We start from the raw sequence: 24,488 nt of genomic DNA, 5'->3' as shown, positions 1-24,488 counted from the left end.
ACCATGATGTTGGCCCTGGCCTCGGCCAGGCGAGTGTCAGAATTGGCGGCTTTGTCTCACAAAAGCCCATATCTGATTGTCCATTCGGACAGGGCAGAGCTGCGGACTCGTCCCCAGTTTCTCCCTAAGGTGGTGTCAGCGTTTCATCTGAACCAGCTTATTGTGGTACCTGCGGCTACTAGAGACTTGGAGGACTCCAAGTTGCTAGATGTTGTCAGGGCCCTGAAAATATAGATTTCCAGGACGGCTGGAGTCAGGAAAACTGACTTGCTGTTATCCTGTATGCACCCAAAAAACTGGGTGCTCTTGCTTCTAAGCAGACGATTGCTAGTTGAATGTGTAGTACAATTCAGCTTGCACATTCTGTGGCAGGACTGCCACAGCCAAAATATATAAATGCCCATTCCACAAGGAAGGTGGGCTCATCTTGGGCAACTGCCCGAGGGGTCTCGGCTTTACAACTTTGCCGAGCTGCTACTTGGTCAGGGGCACACCCTGGCTGAGGAGGACCTGGAGTTCTCTCACTCGGTGCTGCAGAGTCATCCGCACTCTCCCGCCCGTTTGGGAGCTTTGGTATAATCCCCATGGTCCTGACGGAGTCCCCAGCATCCACTTAGGACGTCAGAGAAAATAAGATTTTACTTACCGATAAATCTATTTCTCGTAGTCCGTAGTGGATGCTGGGCGCCCATCCCAAGTGCGGATTGTCTGCAATACTTGTACATAGTTATTGTTACAAAAAAATCGGGTTGTTATTGTTGTGAGCCGTCTGTTCAGAGGCTCCTACGTTTGTCATACTGTTAACTGGGTTTAGATCACAAGTTATACGGTGTGATTGGTGTGGCTGGTATGAGTCTTACCCGGGATTCAATATCCTTCCTTATTGTGTACGCTCGTCCGGGCACAGTATCCTAACTGAGGCTTGGAGGAGGGTCATGGGGGGAGGAGCCAGTACACACCACCTGATCCTAAAGCTTTAGTTTTGTGCCCTGTCTCCTGCGGAGCCGCTAATCCCCATGGTCCTGACGGAGTCCCCAGCATCCACTACGGACTACGAGAAATAGATTTATCGGTAAGTAAAATCTTATTTTTTCTCTTCTATCTTCTTTTTCTTCTGTTATTCAACTTCTTTGTCTTTCCGTTCCATGCAGCTCCTCTTCACATAAAGACTCCTCATCAATAATGATGACGATATTCATAGCACTGCAGCAGCTTGGCCCGGAACAGCTGAAGATGGATGTAAGCCAGGCAGACAGTACTCTGAATTTTTCAGTCAGCTGGGGTCAGTGCAGCTATGGTAACTGCTGTGCTACCCCCAGGGCGCTGCGTGCAGTATGGGCCGCAGTGCAGCACAAAGGTCACTGTGAGAAGCTGCTGAGCATGCGCAACTCAGCTTCTCCGAGCTGAGACGCTGAACAGTTGCTATGCTGTTACCGCGGTGCTCACTTAATGAAGCGCCCGCAGTGCAGGCCAAAGAGGCAATTGTGTTGGGAGCCCTACAGAAGCATGGGACCCGGTACATGTGTACTCCGTGTACCATGTCATCATGCCTGCCTGCGGTGCAGCAGTGGTGGGAGGAGAGGGGCATACCGGCACGCCCTCTAACCTCCTTGGTGCCTGGAGCTTGCGCTCTATCGGAGCTGCCCTCCCTATGCCCCTGGTTGTACTGCGACTTTTGAATCACCCAGTATATAAAATAACATGACTCTCTTCTGCAACATCTCCACATACTCCTATACCAGTGGTTTCCAAACTTTTTTGAATCACGGCGCCCTAGAATATCAGAATTTTTTTCACGGCACCCCTAGGCCAAAAATTTCTTATTGAGAAATTTAGAAAGAAATATTACATTAAGTAGATCGCGTTTATATGTCATTCTTAGGGTCAGTTGTGTGGTGAGGGACAAGATTTGCTTCTGTTTGGCCACATATATATTATGACTGGCAGCCACCAGCACTGGTTTTGCCTATTATATTGAACATGAATAATTTGAATTGGTCCTAGACCACCAACCCAGGGCACCCCTGCAAGTGTCCCGAGGCACCCCAGGGAGACACAGCACACAGTTTGGGAACCTCTGTCCTATACAGTGAATGGTTGTCAGCACTCTGTTTGGTGGATAGCTCCAGCCATCCACCAATAAACATGCTTAAAGCCATTCACTTACTGGCTGCAGGCTGGGAGGCAGGTCAGAGTGCAGCCCTGATTCTGTAAGCACCACCTGCCCCTGCTTGAAAGCCCCCAGAATTGTGGGGCCCTGGGTAGCTGCCCAGTGTGCCTATATGTTAAAATGGGTGTAGTATGGCTGACCGGCGGACAGGAGACCGCCGGTCAGCATACCGACGCCGGGATCCCGGCAGCATACCGATGCCGGGATCCCGGCGGGGAGGGGCGAGTGCAGCAAGCCCCTTGCGCGCTCAGTAGCGACCTGCAGGCTCGGTGGCGACCTGCGGTCGCCACGGGTTCTATTCCCACTCTATGGGTGTCGTGGACACCCACGAGTGGAAATAGTCCCTGTTGGTCGGCATGCCGACCATCGGGATAGTGAGGGGTCGGGATGCTGGAGGAGGTCATGTGACTGTCGGTCTCCCGACCGCCGGTCACATGAATACCACCCGTTAAAATAGCCCTGGGAGTGCGGCTGCAGCTAGATAAGCAAAAGTGGGCAGGAGTGGGTGTTGGCAGAAATGAAATTGGAGATGTACAGAGGAGAGATTAAGAGGGTGATTTGCTTTAATTGGATTTAGAGTGTGAGTGGGAGCTAATGAAGGGGTTTCCAAAAGGGGAAAGAAGTGAAAGTGAGCAGCATTAAGAATATATACAAGTGAGGAGAGCCAAGATTGATGGAGGCCAGAAGGGAGGGGATTACAGTTAGCAAGGCAGGAGCTGATGAGTGCATGGATGGCCATTTTGCTGGCATCTTGGTCGAGGAAGGGTCAAATCCTGGCGATGCTACAGAGGTGGAAACAGCAGGACTGATGGCCTGAATGTAGGCAGTGAAGGGGAGAGTGGAGGTAAGGATGACAGCAAGGCAGCGGATATGGGCACAGTAGAGAGGGTGATCTACAGAGAAGATGGGGGATTGCTGGAACATGGAAGAGTGAAAAAAAAATCAGTTCCATTTTGGCTATGTCTGGATTAGAGGTAGATTTGAGTGTCATGAGTGTATAGATGGTATTGGAGGCCAAAAGAGTTAATGAGATTTCAAGGGAGAAGCTGTTGAGGAGAAGAAAAGGGTGCCAGAAATGAACACCTACAGGAAGTGGAAGTGACGGAGGTAGAGATTGAGATGGATAGTAACGCCTACTTGTCAAATGACACATCGAATTCTAAATCCTTTTTGCTGCTGTTATGAATTCATTCACATAGCAATATCTATTTAAATCACAGAACACACGGTATTATAAGCAATTATGATCCCTCAGGATATAACGGAGAAGCTATTCAAAATTCATTGACTGAAGTATAAAGCTTCCCTAGGCAGTACAAAGTTGTATGGCAGTGATGGTCAACGGGTGGCCTTAGGCTAGTTCCTACATTCACCAGTGGTCATAGCTCCTAACTGTACAGTACTTATTTGTCCTGTGCAGCAAAGTACACACTACCTTTTGTTTTGTGGAGCAGGTCACTCAGGGGCAGATTTATTAAGCCTGGCGAAGTGATAAAATGGAAGGTGATAATGCACCAGCCAATCAGCTCCTAACTTCCATGTTACAGGCTGGGTTTGAAAAATGACAGTGAGGAGCTGATTGGCTGGTGCATTATCACCTTCCACTTTATCACTTCACCAGGCTTAATAAATCTGCCCCACAGTGCCTGTGGCACATCTGAGATCTGCGGAGGAGAAATGTGTAGTCTGCGCTGCATGATAATTCTCCTGCCTTCACAGGAAAGATCTGCCAGATTATGGTGTAATTATTGTTACTAAGGGAAATTAGAAAGAACTTCTTATGCACTAGTGTGCTGCAAGGTTGTTATCTATTTTTTGGTATCATTTATACATGTGAACGGGTGCTAGGCCACATCACGATTGGGATATGTCTATGGCTTCTGAGGCAGTTCCCTTTACTCCATTCATTGCTATGCACACCTGTGGCAGGTGCAACACACCTGTTCACAGCTGCTCTGCAGAACATACGAGTCCATACCTCCCAACATGACCCTCTCCAGGAGGGACACAATGCTCTGCTTCTGGACTTTTCTCTTAATTTATGATTGCCGGCACCTGTGCTGAACAGGTTAATGGATAAGAAAGGTGTTTCAGCACAGGTGATGGCAATCATACATTAAGAGGGGAAGTCCAGGAGCGGAGCATTCTGTCCCTCCTGGAGAGGGTCATGTTGGGAGGTATGCGAGTCCTCCCAACTTTCTAAGTTGTGGGACAAAGACGCCAAGCCCCTCACAGAAGGACTGCCCCTCTAGGACAGGTGGGATGTATGTCATGAGGGATGTAGTCGTAATTCACAGGAAGCTGCTTATGTACACGTTACAGTTCTCTGCTCAGGTCTGCACAGATGAAGTTCTAGTAAAAATACTGCACTAGGTAGGTGAATTGCGTCTGTGGCCAGAGGCAGAACTCTGGGAGGCAACGGAGTCATCTGCCGCCGGGCTCCTGCTCTGAAGGGGGGCTCTTCTCCCATTCTGTGACACCATTGAAGAAAGTTAATTGATGGCTGCCGCTATCTTTTCACTATATGAAGTTACTTCCCTGACAATTACACATAACTTCATATAGTTACTGTACAATTCTCAGGCTTCCTGTACTGGAGCAAATAGCTCCATCAGTAAAGTGTCTGCTGTCAGTGGGTTCTAATCTTGGGTATGACTGCTAAGAAATGTGGGATTTAAAATAAAAGACAATGAAATGTATATATATATATATATATATTTCTCTAACGTCCTAGTGGATGCTGGGGACTCCGTCAGGACCATGGGGATTAGCGGCTCCGCAGGAGACAGGGCACAAAAATAAAGCTTTAGGATCAGGTGGTGTGTACTGGCTCCTCCCCCTATGACCCTCCTCCAAGCCTCAGTTAGGTTTTTGTGCCCGTCCGAGCAGGGTGCAATCTAGGTGGCTCTCCTAAAGAGCTGCTTAGAAAAAGTTTTAAGGTTTTTTATTTTCAGTGAGTCCTGCTGGCAACAGGCTCACTGCATCGAGGGACTTAGGGGAGAGAAGTCAACTCACCTGCGTGCAGGATGGATTGGCTTCTTAGGCTACTGGACACCATTAGCTCCAGAGGGATCGAACACAGGCCCAGCCATGGAGTCCGGTCCCGGAGCCGCGCCGCCGACCCCCCTTGCAGATGCCGAAGTTGGAAGAGGTCCAGAAGCAGGCGGCAGAAGACTTTTCAGTCTTCCTGAGGTAGCGCACAGCACTGCAGCTGTGCGCCATTGTTGTCAGCACACTTCACACAGCGGTCACGGAGGGTGCAGGGCGCTGGGGGGGCGCCCTGGGCAGCAATGTATTATACCTTTTTATGGCTAAAAATACATCACATATAGCCCTTGAGGCTATATGGATGTATTTAACCCCTGCCAGATCTCACAAACTCCGGAGAAGAGCCCGCCGAAATAGGGGGCGGGGCTTATTCTCCTCAGCACACAGCGCCATTTTCCTGCTCAGCTCCGCTGTGAGGAAGGCTCCCAGGACTCTCCCCTGCACTGCACTACAGAAACAGGGTAAAACAGAGAGGGGGGGGGGGGGCATTTTTTTGGGCGATATTACTATATTTAAGCTGCTATAAGGATACAACACTTATATAGGGTTGTTCCCATATATATTATAGCGCTTGGGTGTGTGCTGGCAAACTCTCCCTCTGTCTCCCCAAAGGGCTAGTGGGGTCCTGTCTTCAATAGAGCATTCCCTGTGTGTCTGCTGTGTGTCGGTACGTGTGTGTCGACATGTATGAGGACGATGTTGGTGTGGAGGCAGAGCAATTGCCGGTAATGGTGATGTCACCCCCCAGGGAGTCGACACCGGAATGGATGGCTTTGTTTATGGAATTACGTGATAATGTCAGCACATTACAAAAATCAGTTGACGACATGAGACGGCCGGCAAACCAGTTAGTACCTGCCCAGGCGTCTCAGACACCGTCAGGGGCTGTAAAACGCCCTTTACCTCAGTCGGTCGACACAGACCCAGACACGGACACTGAATCTAGTGTCGACGGTGAAGAAACAAACGTATTTTCCAGTAGGGCCACACGTTATATGATCACGGCAATGAAGGAGGCTTTGCATATCTCTGATACTACAAGTACCACAAAAAGGGGTATTATGTGGGGGGTGAAAAAACTACCTGTAGTTTTTCCTGAATCAGAGGACTTGAATGATGTATGTGATGAAGCGTGGGTTAACCCAGATAGAAAAGTGCTAATTTCAAAAAAGTTATTGGCATTATACCCTTTCCCGCCAGAGGTTAGGGCGCGCTGGGAAACACCCCCTAAGGTGGATAAGGCGCTCACACGCTTATCAAAACAAGTGGCGTTACCGTCTCCTGATACGGCCGCCCTCAAGGATCCAGCTGATAGGAGGCTGGAAACTACCCTAAAAAGTATATACACACATACTGGTGTTATACTGCGACCAGCCATCGCCTCAGCCTGGATGTGCAGTGCTGGGGTGGTCTGGTCGGATTCCCTGACTGAAAATATTGATACCCTGGATAGGGACAGTATTTTACAGACTTTAGAGCAATTAAAGGATGCTTTTCTTTATATGCGAGATGCTCAGAGGGATATTTGCACTCTGGCATCGAGAGTAAGTGCGATGTCCATATCTGCCAGAAGAAGTTTATGGACACGACAGTGGTCAGGTGATGCGGATTCCAAACGGCATATGGAAGTATTGCCGTATAAAGGGGAGGAATTATTTGGCGTCGGTCTATCGGATTTGGTGGCCACGGCAACTGCCGGGAAATCCACCTTTTTACCTCAGACCCCCTCCCAACAGAAAAAGACACCGTCTTTTCAGCCGCAGTCCTTTCGGCCCTATAAGAACAAGCGGGCAAAAGGACAGTCATATCTGCCCCGAGGCAGAGGAAAGGGTAAGAGAGGGCAGCAAGCAGCTCCTTCCCAGGAACAGAAGCCCTCCGCGGGTTCTGCAAAGCCCTCAGCATGACGCTGGGGCTTTACAAGCGGACTCAGGAACGGTGGGGGGTCGACTCAAGAATTTCAGCGCGCAGTGGGCTTGCTCACAGGTGGACCCCTGGATCCTGCAGGTAGTATCTCAGGGTTACAGGTTGGAATTCGAGAAGTCTCCCCCTCGCCGGTTCCTAAAGTCTGCTTTGCCAACGTCTCCCTCAGACAGGGTGACGGTATTGGAAGCCATTCACAAGCTGTTTTCTCAGCAGGTGATAGTCAAGGTACCCCTCCTACAACAGGGAAAGGGGTATTACTCCACGCTATTTGTGGTACCGAAGCCGGACGGCTCGGTAAGACCTATTCTAAATCTGAAATCTTTGAACCTGTACATACAAAAATTCAAGTTCAAGATGGAATCACTCAGAGCAGTGATAGCGAATCTGGAAGAAGGGGACTTTATGGTGTCCCTGGACATAAAAGATGCTTACCTGCATGTCCCAATTTGCCCTTCACATCAAGGGTACCTCAGGTTCGTGGTGCAAAACTGTCATTATCAGTTTCAGACGCTGCCGTTTGGATTGTCCACGGCACCTCGGGTCTTTACCAAGGTAATGGCCGAAATGATGATTCTTCTGCGAAGAAGAGGCGTATTAATTATCCCTTACTTGGACGATCTCCTGATAAGGGCAAGGTCCAGAGAACAGCTGGAGGACGGAGTAGCACTAACCCAAGTAGTGCTGCAACAACACGGGTGGATTCTGAATTTTCCAAAATCTCAGTTGACCCCGACAACACGTCTGCTGTTCCTGGGAATGATTCTGGACACGGTTCAGAAAAAGGTGTTTCTTCCGGAGGAGAAAGCCAAGGAGTTATCCGAACTTGTCAGGAACCTCCTAAAACCAGGAAAAGTGTCTGTGCATCAATGCACAAGAGTCCTGGGAAAGATGGTGGCTTCTTACGAAGCAATCCCATTCGGCAGATTCCACGCACGAACTTTTCAGTGGGATCTGCTGGACAAATGGTCCGGATCGCATCTGCAGATGCATCAGCGGATAACCTTATCGCCACGGACAAGGGTGTCTCTTCTGTGGTGGTTGCAGAGTGCTCATCTGTTAGAAGGCCGCAGATTCGGCATACAGGACTGGGTCCTGGTGACCACGGATGCCAGTCTGAGAGGCTGGGGAGCGGTCACACAGGGAAGAAACTTCCAGGGAGTATGGTCAAGCCTGGAGATGTTTCTTCACATAAATATACTGGAGCTAAGAGCGATTTACAATGCTCTAAGCCTGGCAAAACCCCTGCTTCAGGGTCAGCCGGTGTTGATCCAGTCGGACAACATCACGGCAGTCGCCCACGTAAACAGACAGGGCGGCACAAGAAGCAGGAGAGCAATGGCAGAAGCTGCAAGGATTCTTCGCTGGGCGGAAGATCATGTGATAGCACTGTCAGCAGTGTTCATTCCGGGAGTGGACAACTGGGAAGCAGACTTCCTCAGCAGACACGATCTACACCCGGGAGAGTGGGGACTTCATCCAGAAGTCTTCCACATGATTGTGAACCGTTGGGAAAAACCAAAAGGTGGATATGATGGCGTCTCGCCTCAACAAAAAACTGGACAGGTATTGCGCCAGGTCAAGAGACCCTCAGGCAATAGCTGTGGACGCTCTGGTAACACCGTGGGTGTTCCAGTCAGTGTATGTGTTTCCTCCTCTGCCTCTCATACCCAAAGTACTGAGAATTATACGGCAAAGGGGAGTAAGAACGATACTCGTGGCTCCGGATTGGCCAAGAAGAACTTGGTACCCGGAACTTCAGGAGATGCTCACGGAAAATCCGTGGCCTCTACCTCTAAGACGGGACCTGATTCAGCAGGGACCGTGTCTATTCCAAGACTTACCGCGGCTGCGTTTGACGGCGTGGCGGTTGAATGCCAAATTCTAAGGGAAAAAGGCATTCCAGAAGAGGTCATTCCTACACTGGTTAAAGCCAGGAAGGAGGTGACTGCACAACATTATCACCGCATTTGGAGAAAATATGTTGCGTGGTGTGAGGCCAGGAAGGCCCCCACGGAGGAATTTAAATTGGGTCGATTCCTACATTTCCTGCAAACAGGATTGTCTATGGGCCTCAAGTTGGGGTCCATTAAGGTTCAAATTTCGGCCCTGTCGATTTTCTTCCAGAAAGAATTGGCTTCAGTTCCTGAAGTCCAGACTTTTGTAAAAGGAGTACTACATATACAGCCCCCGGTTGTGCCCCCAGTGGCTCCGTGGGACCTTAATGTAGTTTTGGATTTTCTCAAATCCCATTGGTTTGAGCCACTCAAATCGGCGGATTTGAAATATCTTACATGGAAAGTAACCATGCTACTGGCCCTGGCTTCAGCCAGGAGAGTGTCAGAATTGGCGGCTTTATCGTATAAAAGCCCATATCTGATTTTCCATTCGGACAGGGCAGAACTGCGGACGCGTCCTCATTTTCTGCCTAAGGTGGTGTCAGCGTTTCACCTGACCCAGCCTATTGTGGTGCCTGCGGCTACTAGCGATTTGGAGGATTCCAAGTTGCTGGACGTTGTCAGGGCATTGAAAATATATATTTCAAGGACGGCTGGAGTCAGAAAATCTGACTCGCTGTTTATACTGTATGCACCCAACAAGCTGGGTGCTCCTGCTTCTAAGCAGACGATTGCTCGTTGGATTTGTAGCACAATTCAACTTGCACATTCTGTGGCAGGCCTGCCACAGCCTAAATCTGTCAAGGCCCATTCCACAAGGAAGGTGGACTCATCCTGGGCGGCTGCCCGAGGGGTCTCGGCATTACAACTCTGCCGAGCAGCTACGTGGTCGGGGGAGAACACGTTTGTAAAATTCTACAAATTTGATACCCTGGCTAAAGAGGACCTGGAGTTCTCTCATTCGGTGCTGCAGAGTCATCCGCACTCTCCCGCCCGTTTGGGAGCTTTGGTATAATCCCCATGGTCCTGACGGAGTCCCCAGCATCCACTAGGACGTTAGAGAAAATAAGATTTTACTTACCGATAAATCTATTTCTCGTAGTCCGTAGTGGATGCTGGGCGCCCATCCCAAGTGCGGATTGTCTGCAATACTTGTACATAGCTATTGTTACAAAAAAATCGGGTTGTTCTTGTTGTGAGCCGTCTGTTCAGAGGCTCCTACGTTGTCATACTGTTAACTGGGTTCAGATCACAAGTTGTACGGTGTGATTGGTGTGGCTGGTATGAGTCTTACCCGGGATTCAAAATCCTTCCTTATTGTGTACGCTCGTCCGGGCACAGTATCCTAACTGAGGCTTGGAGGAGGGTCATAGGGGGAGGAGCCAGTGCACACCACCTGATCCTAAAGCTTTATTTTTGTGCCCTGTCTCCTGCGGAGCCGCTAATCCCCATGGTCCTGACGGAGTCCCCAGCATCCACTACGGACTACGAGAAATAGATTTATCGGTAAGTAAAATCTTATTATATACAGTATATAAAAAAAATTCAGAACACTCCATGCACACACACACATACATATATGCACACATACATACATATATTTATCTAAATATAAGGGGGGGGGGGGGCAACTGGTATGAACTTGCCTCCGGGCGACTGTGACGAACTTACGCCACTGTCTGTGGCTATGGGCCTAATGCAGACCTGATCGCTGTGCTGCAAAATACACTGTCCTGCGATCAGATAGTTGCCGCCCAGGAGGAGTAAAATGTCACCTCAGCGGACGGCTGCAGATGGCTGCAAAACCGCTCGCATCACACTAACCATCAAATGTTTTTCTCTGACGTCCTAGTGGATGCTGGGAACTCCGTAAGGACCATGGGGAATAGCGGGCTCCGAAGGAGGCTGGGCACTCTAGAAAGATTTATGACTACCTGGTGTGCACTGGCTCCTCCCACTATGACCCTCCTCCAAGCCTCAGTTAGATCTTGTGCCCGGCCGAGGTTGGATGCACACTAGGGGCTCTCCTGAGCCCTTAGAAAGAAAGTATAGATTTAGGTTTTTTATTTTCAGTGAGACCTGCTGGCAACAGGCTCACTGCAGCGAGGGACTAAGGGGAGAAGAAGCGAACTCGCCTGCTTGCAGCCGGATTGGGCTTCTTAGGCTACTGGACACCAGAGGGATCGACCGCAGGCCCAGTCCTTGGTGTTCGGTCCCGGAGCCGCGCCGCCGTCCCCCTTACAGAGCCAGAAGCATGAAGAGGTCCGGAAAAACGGCGGCAGAAGACATCAGTCTTCACCAAGGTAGCGCACAGCACTGCAGCTGTGCGCCATTGCTCCTCATACACACTTCACACTCCAGTCACTGAGGGTGCAGGGCGCTTGGGGGGGGGCGCCCTGAGCAGCAATAAAAACACCTTGGCTGGCAAAAATACCACAATATATAGCCCCAGAGGCTATATATGTGGTAAATACCCCTGCCAGAATCCAGAAAAAAGCGGGAGAATAGGCCGCGGAAAAGGGGCAGAGCTATCTCCCTCAGACACACTGGCGCCATTTTCTCTTCACAGTGCAACTGGAAGAAAGCTCCCCAGGCTCTCCCCTGTAGTTTTCAGGCTCAAAGGGTAAAAAAGAGAGGGGGGGGCACTAAATTTAGGCGCAATATTGTATATACAAGCAGCTATGGGGGAAAATTCACTCAGTTATAGTGTTAATCCCCTCATTATATAGCGCTCTGGTGTGTGCTGGCATACTCTCTCTCTGTCTCCCCAAAGGGCTTTGTGGGTCCTGTCCTCAGTCAGAGCATTCCCTGTGTGTGTGCGGTGTGTCGGTACAGCTGTGTCGACATGTTTGAGGAGGAGGCTTATATAGTGACGGAGCAGATGCCGATAAATGTGATGTCGCCCCCTGTGGGGCCGACACCAGAGTGGATGGTTAGGTAAAAGGTATTAACCGACAGTGTCAACTCCTTACATAAAAGGCTGGATGACGTAACAGCTATGGGACAGCCGGCTTCTCAGCCCGTGCCTGCCCAGGCGTCTCAAAGGCCATCAGGGGCTCAAAAACGCCCGCTCATTCAGATGGCAGACACAGATGTCGACACGGAGTCTGACTCCAGTGTCGACAAGGTTGAGACATATACACAATCCACTAGGAACATCCGTGACTTGATCCCGGCAATAAAAATAATGTGTTACACATTTCTGACATTAACCTCTAAAAATGGGGTTTTTATGTTTGGGGAGAAAAAGCAGGCAGTGTTTTGTTCCCCCATCAGATGAATGAATGAAGTGTGTGAAAAGCGTGGGTTCCCCCTGATAAGAAACTGGTAATTTCTAAAAAGTTACTGATGGCGTACCTTTTCCCGCCAGAGCATAAGTTACGCTGGGAGATATCCCCTAGGGTGGATAAGGCGCTCACACGGTTGTCAAAATAGGTGGCACTGCCGTTTTAGGAACGGCCACTTTGAAGGTACCTGTTGATAAAAAGCAGGAGGCTATCCTGAAGTCTGTATTTACACACTCAGGTACTAGACTGAAACCTGCAGAGCGTGCTGCTGCAGCGTGGTCGGTGACCCTGTCAAACATACTAGTTTGCTAACATGAGAACATATTAAAGACGTCGTCTTATATATGAGGGATGCACAGAGGGATATTTTGCCGGCTGGCATCCAAAATGAATGTAATGTCCATTCTGTCAGGAGGGTATTAGAGACCTGTCACTGGACAGGTGATGCTGACCTTAAAAGGCGCATAGAGATTCTGCCTTATAAGGGTGAGGAATTATTTGGGGATGGTCTCTGGGACCTCGTATCCGCAGCAACAGCTGGGAAGAAATATTTTTACCTCAGTTTTCCTCACAGACTAAGAAAGCACTGTATTATCAGGTACAGTCCTTTCGGCTTCAGAAAAGCAAGCGGGTCAAAGGCGCTTCCTTTCTGTACAAAGACAAGGGAAGAGGGAAAAAGCTGCACCAGTCAGCCTGTTCCCAGAATCATAATTCTTCTCTCGCTTCCTCTGAGTCCACAGCATGATGCGGGGGCTCCACAGGTGTAGCCAGGTACGGTGGGGGGCCGTCTCAAAAGTTTCAGCGATCAGTGGGCTCGCTCACAGGTGGATCCCTGTTTCATTCAAGTAGTATTTCAGGGGTACAAGCTGGAATTCGAGATGTCTTCCCCCCGCCGTTTCCTCAAATATGCCTTGCCGACAACTCCCTCAGGCAGGGAGGCTGTGCTAGAGGCAATTAATAAGCTGTATTCCCAGCAGGTAATACTTAAGGTGCCCCTACTTCAACAAGGACGGGGTTACTATTCCACACGGTTGGGGTACCGAAACCGCATGGTTCGGTGTGACCCTTCTTTATATTTAAAATCCTTGAACAAGTTCAAGATGGAATCGCTCAGGGCGGTTATTGCAAGCCTGGACGAGGGGGATTACATGGTATCCCGGGACATCAAGGATGCTTACCTGCATGTCCCTATTTACTATCCTCGTCAGGAGTACCTCAGATTTGTGGTACAGGATTACCATTACCAAGTCCAGACTCTGCCGTTTGGACTGTACATGGCACCGAGGGTGTTACCAAGGTAATGGCCGGAATGATGATACTCCTTCGAAAAAGGGGAGTTTTAATTATCCCGTACTTGGACAATCTCCTTATAAGGGCGAGGTCCAAGGAGCAGTTGCTAGTCGGGGTAGCACTATTTTGGAAAGTGCTACAACAGCACGGTTGGATTCTAAACAGTCCAGAGTCACAGCTGGTTCCTACGACACGTCTACTGTTCCTGGGGATGGTTCTGGACACAGACCAGAAATAAGTGTTTCTCCCGGTGGAGAAAGCCAAGGAGCTGTCATCTCTAGTCAGAGACCTCCTGAAGCCAAAACAGTTATCGGTGCATCATTGCACGCGAGTCCTGGGAAAAATGTTAGCTTCCTACGAAGCAATCCCATTCGGCAGGTTCCATGCAAGAACTTTTCAGGGGGACCTGTTGGACAAGTGGTCCGGGTCGCATCTTCAGATGCATTAGGCTGATAACCCTGTCTCCAAGGACCAGGGTATCTCTACTGTAGTGGCTGCAGAGTGCCCATCTTCAAGAGGGCCGCAGGTTCGACATACAGGACTAGGTCCTAGTGACCATGGATGCCAGCCTTTGAGGCTGGGGGGCTGTCACACAGGGAAGAAACTTCCAGGGACTTTGGTCAAGTCAGGTGACTTCCCTACATAAATATTCTGGAACAGAGGGCCATTTACAATGCCCTGAGTCAGGCAAGGCCTCTGCTTCAAAACCAGCCGGTCCTGATCCAATCAGGCAACATCACGGCAGTCGCCCATGTAAACCAACAGGGCGGCACAGGAAGCAGGATGGCGATGGCAGAAGCCACAAGGATTCTCTGATGGGCGGAAAATCATGTGTTAGCACTGTCAGCAGTGTTCATTCCCGGAGTGGACAACTGGGAAGCAGATCTTCTCAGCAGACACGACTTCCACCCGAGAGTGTGGGGACTTCATCCAGAAGTCTTCCAAAAAATTGTACACCATTGGGAAAGGCCACAGGTGGACATGAAGGCGTCCCGCCTCAACAAAAAGCTATAAAAGATATTGCGCCAGGTCAAGGGACCTTCAGGCGATAGCTGTGGACGCTCTGGTAACACCGTGGGGGTACCAGTCGTTTTATGTGTTCCCCCCTCTGCCTCTCATACCAAAGGTACTGAGAATAATAAGAAGGCGAGGAGTAAGAACGATACTCGTGGTTCCGGATTGGCCAAGAAGAGCCTGGTACCCAGAACTTCAAGAAAATGTATCAGAGGACCCATGGCCTCTGCCGCTCAGACAGGACCTGCTGCAGCAGGGGCCCTGTCTGTTCCAAGACTTACCGCGGCTACGTTTTGATGGCATGGCGGTTGAACGCCGGATCCTAAAGGAAAAGGGCATTCCGGAGGAAGTCATTCCTACGCTGATTCAAGCCAGGAAAGATGTAACTGCAAAACATTATCACCGCATATGGCGGAAATATGTTGCTTGCTGTGAGGCCAAAAAAGGCCCCAACAGAGGAATTTCAACTAGGTCGATTTCTGCATTTCCTACAAGCAGGAGTGTCTATGGGCCTAAAATTAGGCTCCATTAAGATACAGATCTCGGCTCTGTCGATTTTCTTCCAGAAAGCATTAGCTTCAGTACCTGAAGTTCAGACATTGTAAAAGGAGTGCTGCATATTCAGCCCCCGGTTGTGCCTCCAGTGGCACCTTGGGATCTCAACGTGGTGTTGAGTTTCTTAAAATCACATTGGTTTGAACCGTGGATCTAAAATATCTCACGTTGAAAGTGGTCATGTTATTGGCCTTTGTTTCGGCCAGGCGTGTATCAGAATTGGCGGCTTTGTCATATAAAAGTCCTTATCTGATTTTCCATATGGATAGGGCAGAATTGAGGACTCGTCCCCAGTTTCTCCCTAAGGTGGTATCAGTTTTTCACTTGAACCAACCTATTGTGGTGCCTGCGGCTACTAGGGACTTGGAGGATTCCAAGTTACTGGACGTAGTCAGGGCCTTGAAAAATTATGTTTCCAGGACGGCTAGAGTCAGAAAAATTGACTCGCTATTTATCCTGTATGCACCCAACAGGCTGGGTGCTCCTGCTTCTAAGCAGACTATCGCTCGCTGGATCTATGACACGATTCAGCAGGCGCATTCTGCGGCTGGACTGCCGCATCTTAAATCAGTGAAAGCCCATTCCACAGGGAAGGTGGGCTCATCTTGGGCGGCTGCCCGACGGGTCTCGGCTTTACAACTTTGCCGAGCTGTTACTTGGTCAGGGGCAAACACGTTTGCAAAATTCTACAAAATTGATACCCTGGCTGAGGAGGACCTGGAGTTCTCTCATTCGGTGCTGCAGAGTCACCCGCACTCTCCCGCCCGTTTGGGAGCTTTGGTATAATCCCCATGGTCCTTACGGAGTTCCCAGCATCCACTAGGACGTCAGAGAAAATAAGATTTTACTCACCGGTAAATCTATTTCTCGTAGTCCGTAGTGGATGCTGGGCGCCCATCCCAAGTGCGGATTGTCTGCAATACTTGTATATAGTTATTGCCTAACTAAAGGGTTATTGTTGAGCCATCTGTTGAGAGGCTCAGTTATATTCATACTGTTAACTGGGTATAGTATCACGAGTTATACGGTGTGATTGGTGTGGCTGGTATGAGTCTTACCCGGGATTCAAAATCCTTCCTTATTATGTCAGCTCGTCCGGGCACAGTGTCCTAACTGAGGCTTGGAGGAGGGTCATAGTGGGAGGAGCCAGTGCACACCAGGTAGTCATAAATCTTTCTAGAGTGCCCAGCCTCCTTCGGAGCCCGCTATTCCCCATGGTCCTTACGGAGTTCCCAGCATCCACTACGGACTACGAGAAATAGATTTACCGGTGAGTAAAATCTTATTTTTACATTCTGTGCAGTGTGTGTGTGTAGCTCAATACTTACTCCTCCAGTGCGAAGAAATCAGGCTGATCGGCTCCGGAGCTGATGTCACACACCCGCCCTGAAAACGCTTGGGAACGCCTGCGTTTTTCCTGACACTCCCAGAAAATGGGCAGTTACCACCCCCAAATGTCCGCTTCCTGTCAATCACCTTGTGAACGCCCGTACGATGGAAATTTTCTCACCATCCTGTCGTTGTTTGGCGTCGCGCTTGCGCATTGCGGTGCATACGCATGCACAGTCGTTCGATAAACGGCCGCTGTGCTAAAACGCAGAGCAGCGATCAGCTCTGTATCAGGCCCTGTATGTGCAGAGGTTGCACTGCCATAATCTAGAGTTTGCAGCATGAGTCCAGCTGTACCAGATTCCTCCTGGTAACTGGTAGAGTCAGGTGGCATGAAAACCCCTTTCTGCAGCAGCTGAGCACCTGTGCCATGTTAGTAAAGAGACCTGATTTTCAACATTGCTCCTGTGTGCTAACTCTTTCAGAGTATATGAGAGTCACACAGCAGGGTAAGTGAGGGATTAGACAGGCACAGGATCCAACAACAGTAATCGCATGGAGTATTACAAAAGGTATATGAGTATCTCCCAATACAACATGACAAATACACAAGCATGGTTTATATTTGTTAGCAACTGTGCAAAAAAAGGTGTGACCCAGAGCATCCAATCAGATTTTAGTATACAGTTAATTTTCTGTGTGTAACTGCGGGGCACCAAAAACATGTTTGCACTGAGGCCTTCATTCCGAGTTGTTCGCTCGCTAGCTGCTTTTAGTAGCCATGCAAACGCTAAGCCGCCGCCCTCTGGGAGTGTATCTTAGCTTAGTAGAAGTGCGAACGAAAGGATCGCAGCGCTGCTACAAATTTTTTTTTTTTCAGTTTCAGAGTAGCTGCAGACCTACTCCTACCTTGCGATCACTACAGACTATTTAGTTCCTGTTTTGACGTCACAAACACGCCCTGCGTTCGGCCAGCCACGCCTGCGTTTCTCCAGCCACTCCTGCGTTTTTATCCGACACGCCTGCGTTTTTACACACACTCCCCGAAAACGGTCAGTTACCACCCAGAAACACCCACTTCCTGTCAATCACTCAACGATCAGCAGTGCGACTGAAAAGCGTCGCTAGAGCTTGTGTAAAACTGCATCGGCTTTTGTGAAAGTACGTTGCACGTGCGCAGCATGCGCAGAAGTGCCGAATTTCAGCCTGATCGCTGCGCTGCGAACAACGGCAGCTAGCAATCAACTCGGAATGACCCCCTAATTTCCATAAATGTACCCTATGATGATAACGTGTGTTACGCTTTCATTACAAATGGTGTCAGACGCAGGAAAAGAAACCTGTAAGTGGTATGGGCTTGTCTAACAGAGAACTTTGCAAAAAATGTCATTATTTGCCAATTAAAAATAACGAAAAACCTCTAAGTGCCTGATTAGTTATTCAGGGGGTTGTCTCAGGGGTTCTGAAACAAATCCCGACATTTTATCTTAAAATAGGGATTTTTCCCAACTTTTCACCTGCTCGGAGGCGGTTCAAAAAATGTAAAACTCAAGTCTTATGGCTTTTATATAGTTTCAAACTTCACTGTGGCATTGCATCATGGTAATCTGGAATCCAGACATTGCGTACTGCAATGCAATGATTTACTTATTGTAGAGGAAGTAGAGGAATAATGTGCTATGCACTGTTTGTCCAGTTGGTGGGGCTCTAAATGCCTTTTTGTCATCTACAGTCAGATTCATTACAGGTTATTAGAAAGCCAGCAGTCGTGGCACCTGATATTCAAATAATATTCAATATAAAGATAGGTGTATTACTATACAGACATATCGTTATGTTGCCTATTTAAAATGTTAAAAGGTAGAATAATGTATTAGCATCAGGATTTAAGGTTTATCATGTGTACATTTATTATCATAACACATGTCTGACTATGCCATTTTTATTTGTATAAAATTGCATTACTGTATCTTGCTGTTAGCAGGGGTGTAGCGAGGGTGGCTCCGGTGGTTTGCTAGCTCCAGGCGCTGAGAAAGTTAGCGGGTGCGCCGCTGTGGTGAGGGGGTGTCACATTTGTTGCATTATTTTCATTGACAGATTGGGGGGTTGTCAGGTCTGTGGGGGGGGGGGGCATTATTTTCATTGTGGGATTGTGTTGTGAGGTCAGGTCAGTTGAGGCATATACAGTATAGTGTTTATTTTAAATTATCAAGTAAATAGTTAAATACAGCTACTTCCATAGCAGCTCTACTGTGGAGTAATGTGTATAAGGGGCTGTACCATGGCATAACATGTATAAGGGCTTTACCTTGGTGTAACGTGTATAAGGGGTTCTTCTGTGGCGTAGCATGTATAAGCGGCTCTACTGTGGCACAACATGTATAAATGGCTCTACTGTGGCGTAATGTGTATAAGTGGCTATACTGTGGCATAACATGTATAAGGGGCTCTACTGTGTGGCATAACTTGTATAAGGGGCTTTACTCTGTGGCGTGACGTATATAAGGGGTACTAATGTGTGTTGTAATGTGAATAATAGTCACTACTCAGCGGTGTAATGTGAATTGGTACTATTCTGTGTCCACGTCCCTTCCCCATGAAGCCACGCCCCTATGCTTGTGGTGCGCTCCAATTTTATTCATGGGGGCGCCTAAAGGAAAATCTCGCCCTGAGCGCCAAAATTTATAGACCCAGCCATGTCACCAATTTGGGATTTTTTTTTATGTTTTTTTCTTTGCAAATGTAACATTCCACCACAAGTTGGCCATGCCCCCAATTCAGTACAAAGGAGGGGATGCTAAAACCTACCTTTGCTCCAGGCAGGGGTGTATCTACCTATTGGCCAGGATGGCACTCGCCAGGGGCGCCAGGCAAGGAGGGGGCGCCGCCTGGCTGTGCCACCCGCGGCCAAAGGATAGAAAGAAAAGCCGTACTGTCAGACTGTACTTGGTGAGAGTCTGTTACTGCTGGAGCGGCGCTGGTGTCCGGCAGCACCGCACTTGTAATCAGACTCAAAATAAACTACAACTCCCAGCAGCCCTTGTTGCTAGGAGCTCCTTGCAGCAAGGGCTGCTGGGGACTGTAGTTTATTGTGAGTCTGCTTACAAATACGGTGCTGCCGGACACTAGTCTGATCACTAGTGCACTGCGGTGCTGCCGGACACTAGTCTGATCACTAGTGCAGTGCGGTGCTGCCGGACACTAGTCTGATCACTAGTGCAGTGCGGTGCTGACGGACACCGGGGCTGCGGCGGCAGTAACAGACTCTCACCAGGTACACAGCAATTGTTATACAGCACAGTGCTATAGATCTATTCGTTGTTGAAGATAATAAAAAAGTGTCAGTGTTTGGGAGAAGGGACTGTAGTACCTGGAAAACTACATGATTTTTATGCATGTTAGATGTAAGTAAGTAGTAAGTAAGCTAAAACTTTAACTTGTTGAGTGTAATAAAGAAAATACATATCTTACCTATTTCCAGGCCAGGATCAAGGAAACGTATATCAGTTAATTGTATAATTGATCATTTCATCTTGGAAGTGATGGCACCCTGATGTTTCTTCTAACAGTAACACTTCCACCATCCAACTAATGGTGTTTGGTTAATGGCTGGGTCCATTTGAGGCTCATCTCACAGCATCTCATTAGCATTTCATTCAGGATGCAGTTAAGATGCCGGCATTTGGCATCCCGGCGATCGGAAAGCTGACGCCAGCATCCCGACACTGCTCGGAATGCTGGTGCTGGCATCCCAACATAGATAGCGATGCAGAATGGCAAAATCCGGATTGAGTTTGTGCCAAAGTCTGTACTGGCAAGCCACGTGGGAGGGTTAGGGTTAGGCTGTGAGGGTGGGAGGGCTAGGGTTAGGCTGCAGGGAGGGAGATTAGGAAGGGTGGGTTAGGGTTAGGCACCACTGAAGAAGCTTTTGGGGGAGGGGGCAGGTTAAGGTAAGGCTGTGGGAAAGGTGGGTTAGGGGGGAGGGATGGTGTAACATGAATACGAGGCACTACTGTGCGGTGTAATGTGAATGAGGGACACTACTGTGTGGCAAATTTTAATTGGAAGTACTATTGTGTCCACACCCTTCCCCCACAAGACCATGCCCCATTTCCAATTCTCACACCTTATTCCAAATGTGTGTAGGGGGGGCGCCAGCCCCTTACTTTGCTAGGGGCGCTCGGACCCCTAGATACACCCCTGGCTCCAGGCACCATGTCACCTAGCTACACCTCTGGCTGTTAAACTATATAGAGACTATGGTAAAAAGCTGAGGTCATCTAACTATTATAGCAGTAATCATTTACTCATTAAGTCTGCACTGGGGTGTTGTCCATCTGGCGCATTTTGGCACTTTTGTTGATCAATACCCCTTTCACACTGCTAGGGTTATTGCCGAGTCTTCCCTCTGCTGGCGGTCATCTCCAAGCCAGTATATAAACATTTATTTTTGTTAGTGTGGGAGAATGAGATATAGGTCTTTTTTTACTTGGATTTTCAAATTAACAGTATATTTGTTTAGGTTTTAAAAGCAACATTACATAAAGTCATTAAAAAATAAAAACAAACACAATTGTAAACTTTTTCTCTGTGTTTTTCTGGTTCTACTTCTTTTGTTATATTTCTTTATCTAACCAAGTTGCCAGTTAGCATATGTTGGCCCTTTTCCAACAGTGGGACGAATTTAATTAGCCGCAAAATCACGGTAATTTACAGCAATTCCCGTTTTCATGATTTTGTGTCTTTCATTTCTGTGGGTAAGTGCGGCCCGTGATTCACCTACTCAACTGTAAGTTCACGAAAAACGGGTTTACCGCAAACATTGGTGTCGGCAGTAAAGAGTGAGAAATGGGTACATCAGTCTGTACCCCCCAAAAAAAGCTACACTAACATCGGCTAACAGTATAGAAGTTTATTATTGGTTATAATAAAAGTATTTCTGGTACTTAAATTGGGTCAAATGGCTGTTATATGCATTTTTTTTAAATGAAAAATTCTAGAAAGCTATTTTTTTTTCATCAAGATAAGTGCTCAAATTAAATTCGGGGTACATAAAAATGGGTATACTGTAGGTATATATTTGGGTCATTTTACGGGACTTAAAAAAAGTGGAAACAGGCCGATTACTCCCATCTGCAAGTCTAAAATCCTTGTCCTACTTATAAAGCACCCCGATATACCTGTCCCATACCTTGCACCCCAAATTCCATCATTGTGCACTTTTTTCACCCCAAAAATGACATGTCACTATTGGCAAATTAAAAATAATGAAAAACTTCTAAGTGCCTAATTAGTTATTCAGGGGGAGGGCCCAAGGGTTCTGAAACAAATCCCGACATTTTAACTTAAAATAGGGATTTTTCCCAACTTTTCATAGGGTTGGACTCTATGTTGATGTTTGCCATAGTTGTGCGATTTTTCTTTTTACTGCACATGCATCTGTTTTGCACCAGTGCTGTCCGCATGTCTTTAGCCTATATATTCCATGTACGATAGAGTACACATGTTGCTCTACACTTAAGCCAATAGTACACATAGCTTACTCTACATCGTCTGGGTTTGGACTGTCACCGGGATCTACTGTAACCTTCCATAATCTCTCACACTATAATTGCATTTCCAGAGCAAACTTTGAAGTTGTAGAATTGCATGTTTTAGTTTCATAAATTATGGGTATAGCTCTTGTATACAAGCTTCTTTCAGACATAATAGTGCAACCTCAGTGCTCTAATAATCTGTGCTGCCACACTGCACTGGAAACATTGGTGTGCTCTATAGCTGTATGTGCTGTATATGTGCCTAATATGGTGTTTGTGTGCTGCTGTTGGTGTTCCAGTAGCTAGGGGCCTGTGTACTTGTGTGTCTGGACCCATAACCTGTTGGAAGTATGTTTGTACAGGTTTGATGATGTACACACCAGCAGATGCCCTGAGGCAAAGAACAGCCCACTTGCTTAACCAGTGGAGTGTTTTTACTTTACACACAGGTGGAGAGGCGTTCAGCGAATCAGGGTGTCATACAGCTTACCAGTCGGTGAGTGTATGCAGATGCCAGGTTGCAGTGCAGGATCACTAGCAGGTAATAGCAGGTGTCTGTGGAGCGCTAACAGAGTGAAAGAATTGTGCCACCAATGTGCAGTACTTAGGTCGGCAGCCATCTTGGTACAGGGAATGAAGCCTCTCAGGATGAGCAATATGGAGTCTGCGCAGTAGCACTCTACACCTTCAAAAGAAGTCATTATTTAAAGGGTCCCCATCAACATTCAAAATCTGGACTGCATTTCAATTTGTGGTACCCTAGTAGGAATAGGTCAATATGAATCAAACTGCTCTAAGCAGTGCATTTACTTAATGTCACACACTACCAGTCAAAATTATGAGACCCCCCCACCCTTCATTTTCCAATTTTTATTGAAATTAAAGCAATTCAAGTCCTGTAAATAGCTTAAAATAGTAAAAAGGTAAGAAGTAAACTGCTAGAGGTTAAAAAAAAAAGTGTAAATGAGCAAAAACTGAAAAACAATGTAAAGTTAGAAATAATATCTTTTTGAAAAAAATAATACCTGTAGTTTTAAAACTTACAGCTGCTCTGCAGCAATGGCAAAGAGTCTTGCTTGGGCCATGAAATACGACCAGTGGGCTACTGAAGACTGAAAGAAGGTCTTATGGAAGTCTTTGGCTTATTACGCAGGGTTTTTGTAAACTATAGGGAAGGCAAATCTATGATTCCTCAACGTGTGGGGTTTATTTATTAAGCAGTGTATTGTAAAAGCCTCCACATAAACATCCTAACGGCAGATGGATGACCATGTACTTTCATAAACACTTAACTCTAAAATAAAGACTCAGAGACTTAAGGCCCATACACACTTGACGATAAAATGAGCGACGTCGTTCATTTCAGCCCTCATCAACGACGTCGCTCATTATATCGTCAAGTGTGTATGCATCCGACGACCACCGATGCGCGGCCCCGCGGGACGTTAACGACCCTCGCTTATCTGTGGAGCATGTATGCTCAATTTCCACTATGGTCGTTACCGACCAGAGACGTCGTTGAATGTGTATGGTGTGAACGACCAACGACCAAGCCACTGTTCACCAGCCCTGTTCCCAGCTCATTATTTTAATAAACTGTTCAGCTTGGATGCTTCAACGATAAATGGTCTTTGGTCGTTGTGCTTTGGTAGTGTGTATGCTCATGTCGTTTGCTCAGCTGTACAAGGGAAGTTCAAGGGAAGTCGTTAACGACGGTCGTTAACGATGTGTGCATCGTCAAGTGTGTATGGGCCTTCAGATTTGGCAGAAATTGTTAGCTGATTTATTCAATAACTTTTAACTAAAAATGTCTGAATAAAGATTAAATAGTGGCGGCCAAGAAAGAATGGCTAACTTCTACCCCAACCCATAAAACTGTACCAACTTAAAACTCAACCTAAACAATAAAACTGTATCCACTCAACCTTATACCTTGACTACCCACCCGTCCAGGTGGTGTCGCTGTTCCCGACCGGGTGATCCAACAGACATTCGAACAAAGCAAAATCGCATGCAACTTCTTGGAGGGTGCAACCAGCTCGGAAACTCGAAAAGCGCCGTGGTAAGCCATTGAAAAAGCCAAACGTAACAGAAGGGACTCAAAGACTGAGTCGGCAACGCTCTCAACCGCACCCAATACAGTGGGGAGAAGCGACGCATCAATGGGACGCCTGCTATCTGGGTTAACCCGAACTACAGGCGCCCAGCCTTTCATGGCTTTCGCAATCAAAATGCTCTTCATAAAATCGTGAGCCCCCTTAACCCTCGCAAAAAAGGAAATGCTGGCCAGGTAACGGGAGGCTACCGCTCTGGATCTCATAGAGCTGCCAAATAAAAGAAAGCATCCGACGATGCCCACTCTTACCTGAAAGCCCCTTAGCGATACGCCTGAATGGTATTCGGGACGATGGAATGCTCCGCTAACCCCTCCAAGCTGGCT

General features: G+C 47.8%; 1 protein-coding gene across 3 annotated transcripts in view; it reads left to right on the top strand.

Moving 5' to 3' along the window:
* LOC134966647 (scyllo-inositol 2-dehydrogenase (NADP(+)) IolW-like) overlaps positions 1-24,488 on the top strand; it is a 455,266-nt gene that overhangs the window by 47,542 nt on the left and 383,236 nt on the right. Inside the window, exon 1 of one of the 3 annotated variants that reach the window (XM_063943553.1) lies at positions 22,571-22,589. The exons of the other annotated variants lie outside the window; for them this stretch is intronic. The gene's annotated coding sequence lies outside the window, so the exon portion shown is untranslated. Of the gene's footprint in view, positions 1-22,570; positions 22,590-24,488 lie in introns of those variants that run through there. 3 annotated transcript variants of the gene reach the window in all.

The sequence above is a fragment of the Pseudophryne corroboree genome, chromosome 10, assembly GCF_028390025.1.
Source record: "Pseudophryne corroboree isolate aPseCor3 chromosome 10, aPseCor3.hap2, whole genome shotgun sequence".
Taxonomy (NCBI): domain Eukaryota; kingdom Metazoa; phylum Chordata; class Amphibia; order Anura; family Myobatrachidae; genus Pseudophryne; species Pseudophryne corroboree.
This window is presented reverse-complemented; position numbering and strand designations above follow the sequence as displayed.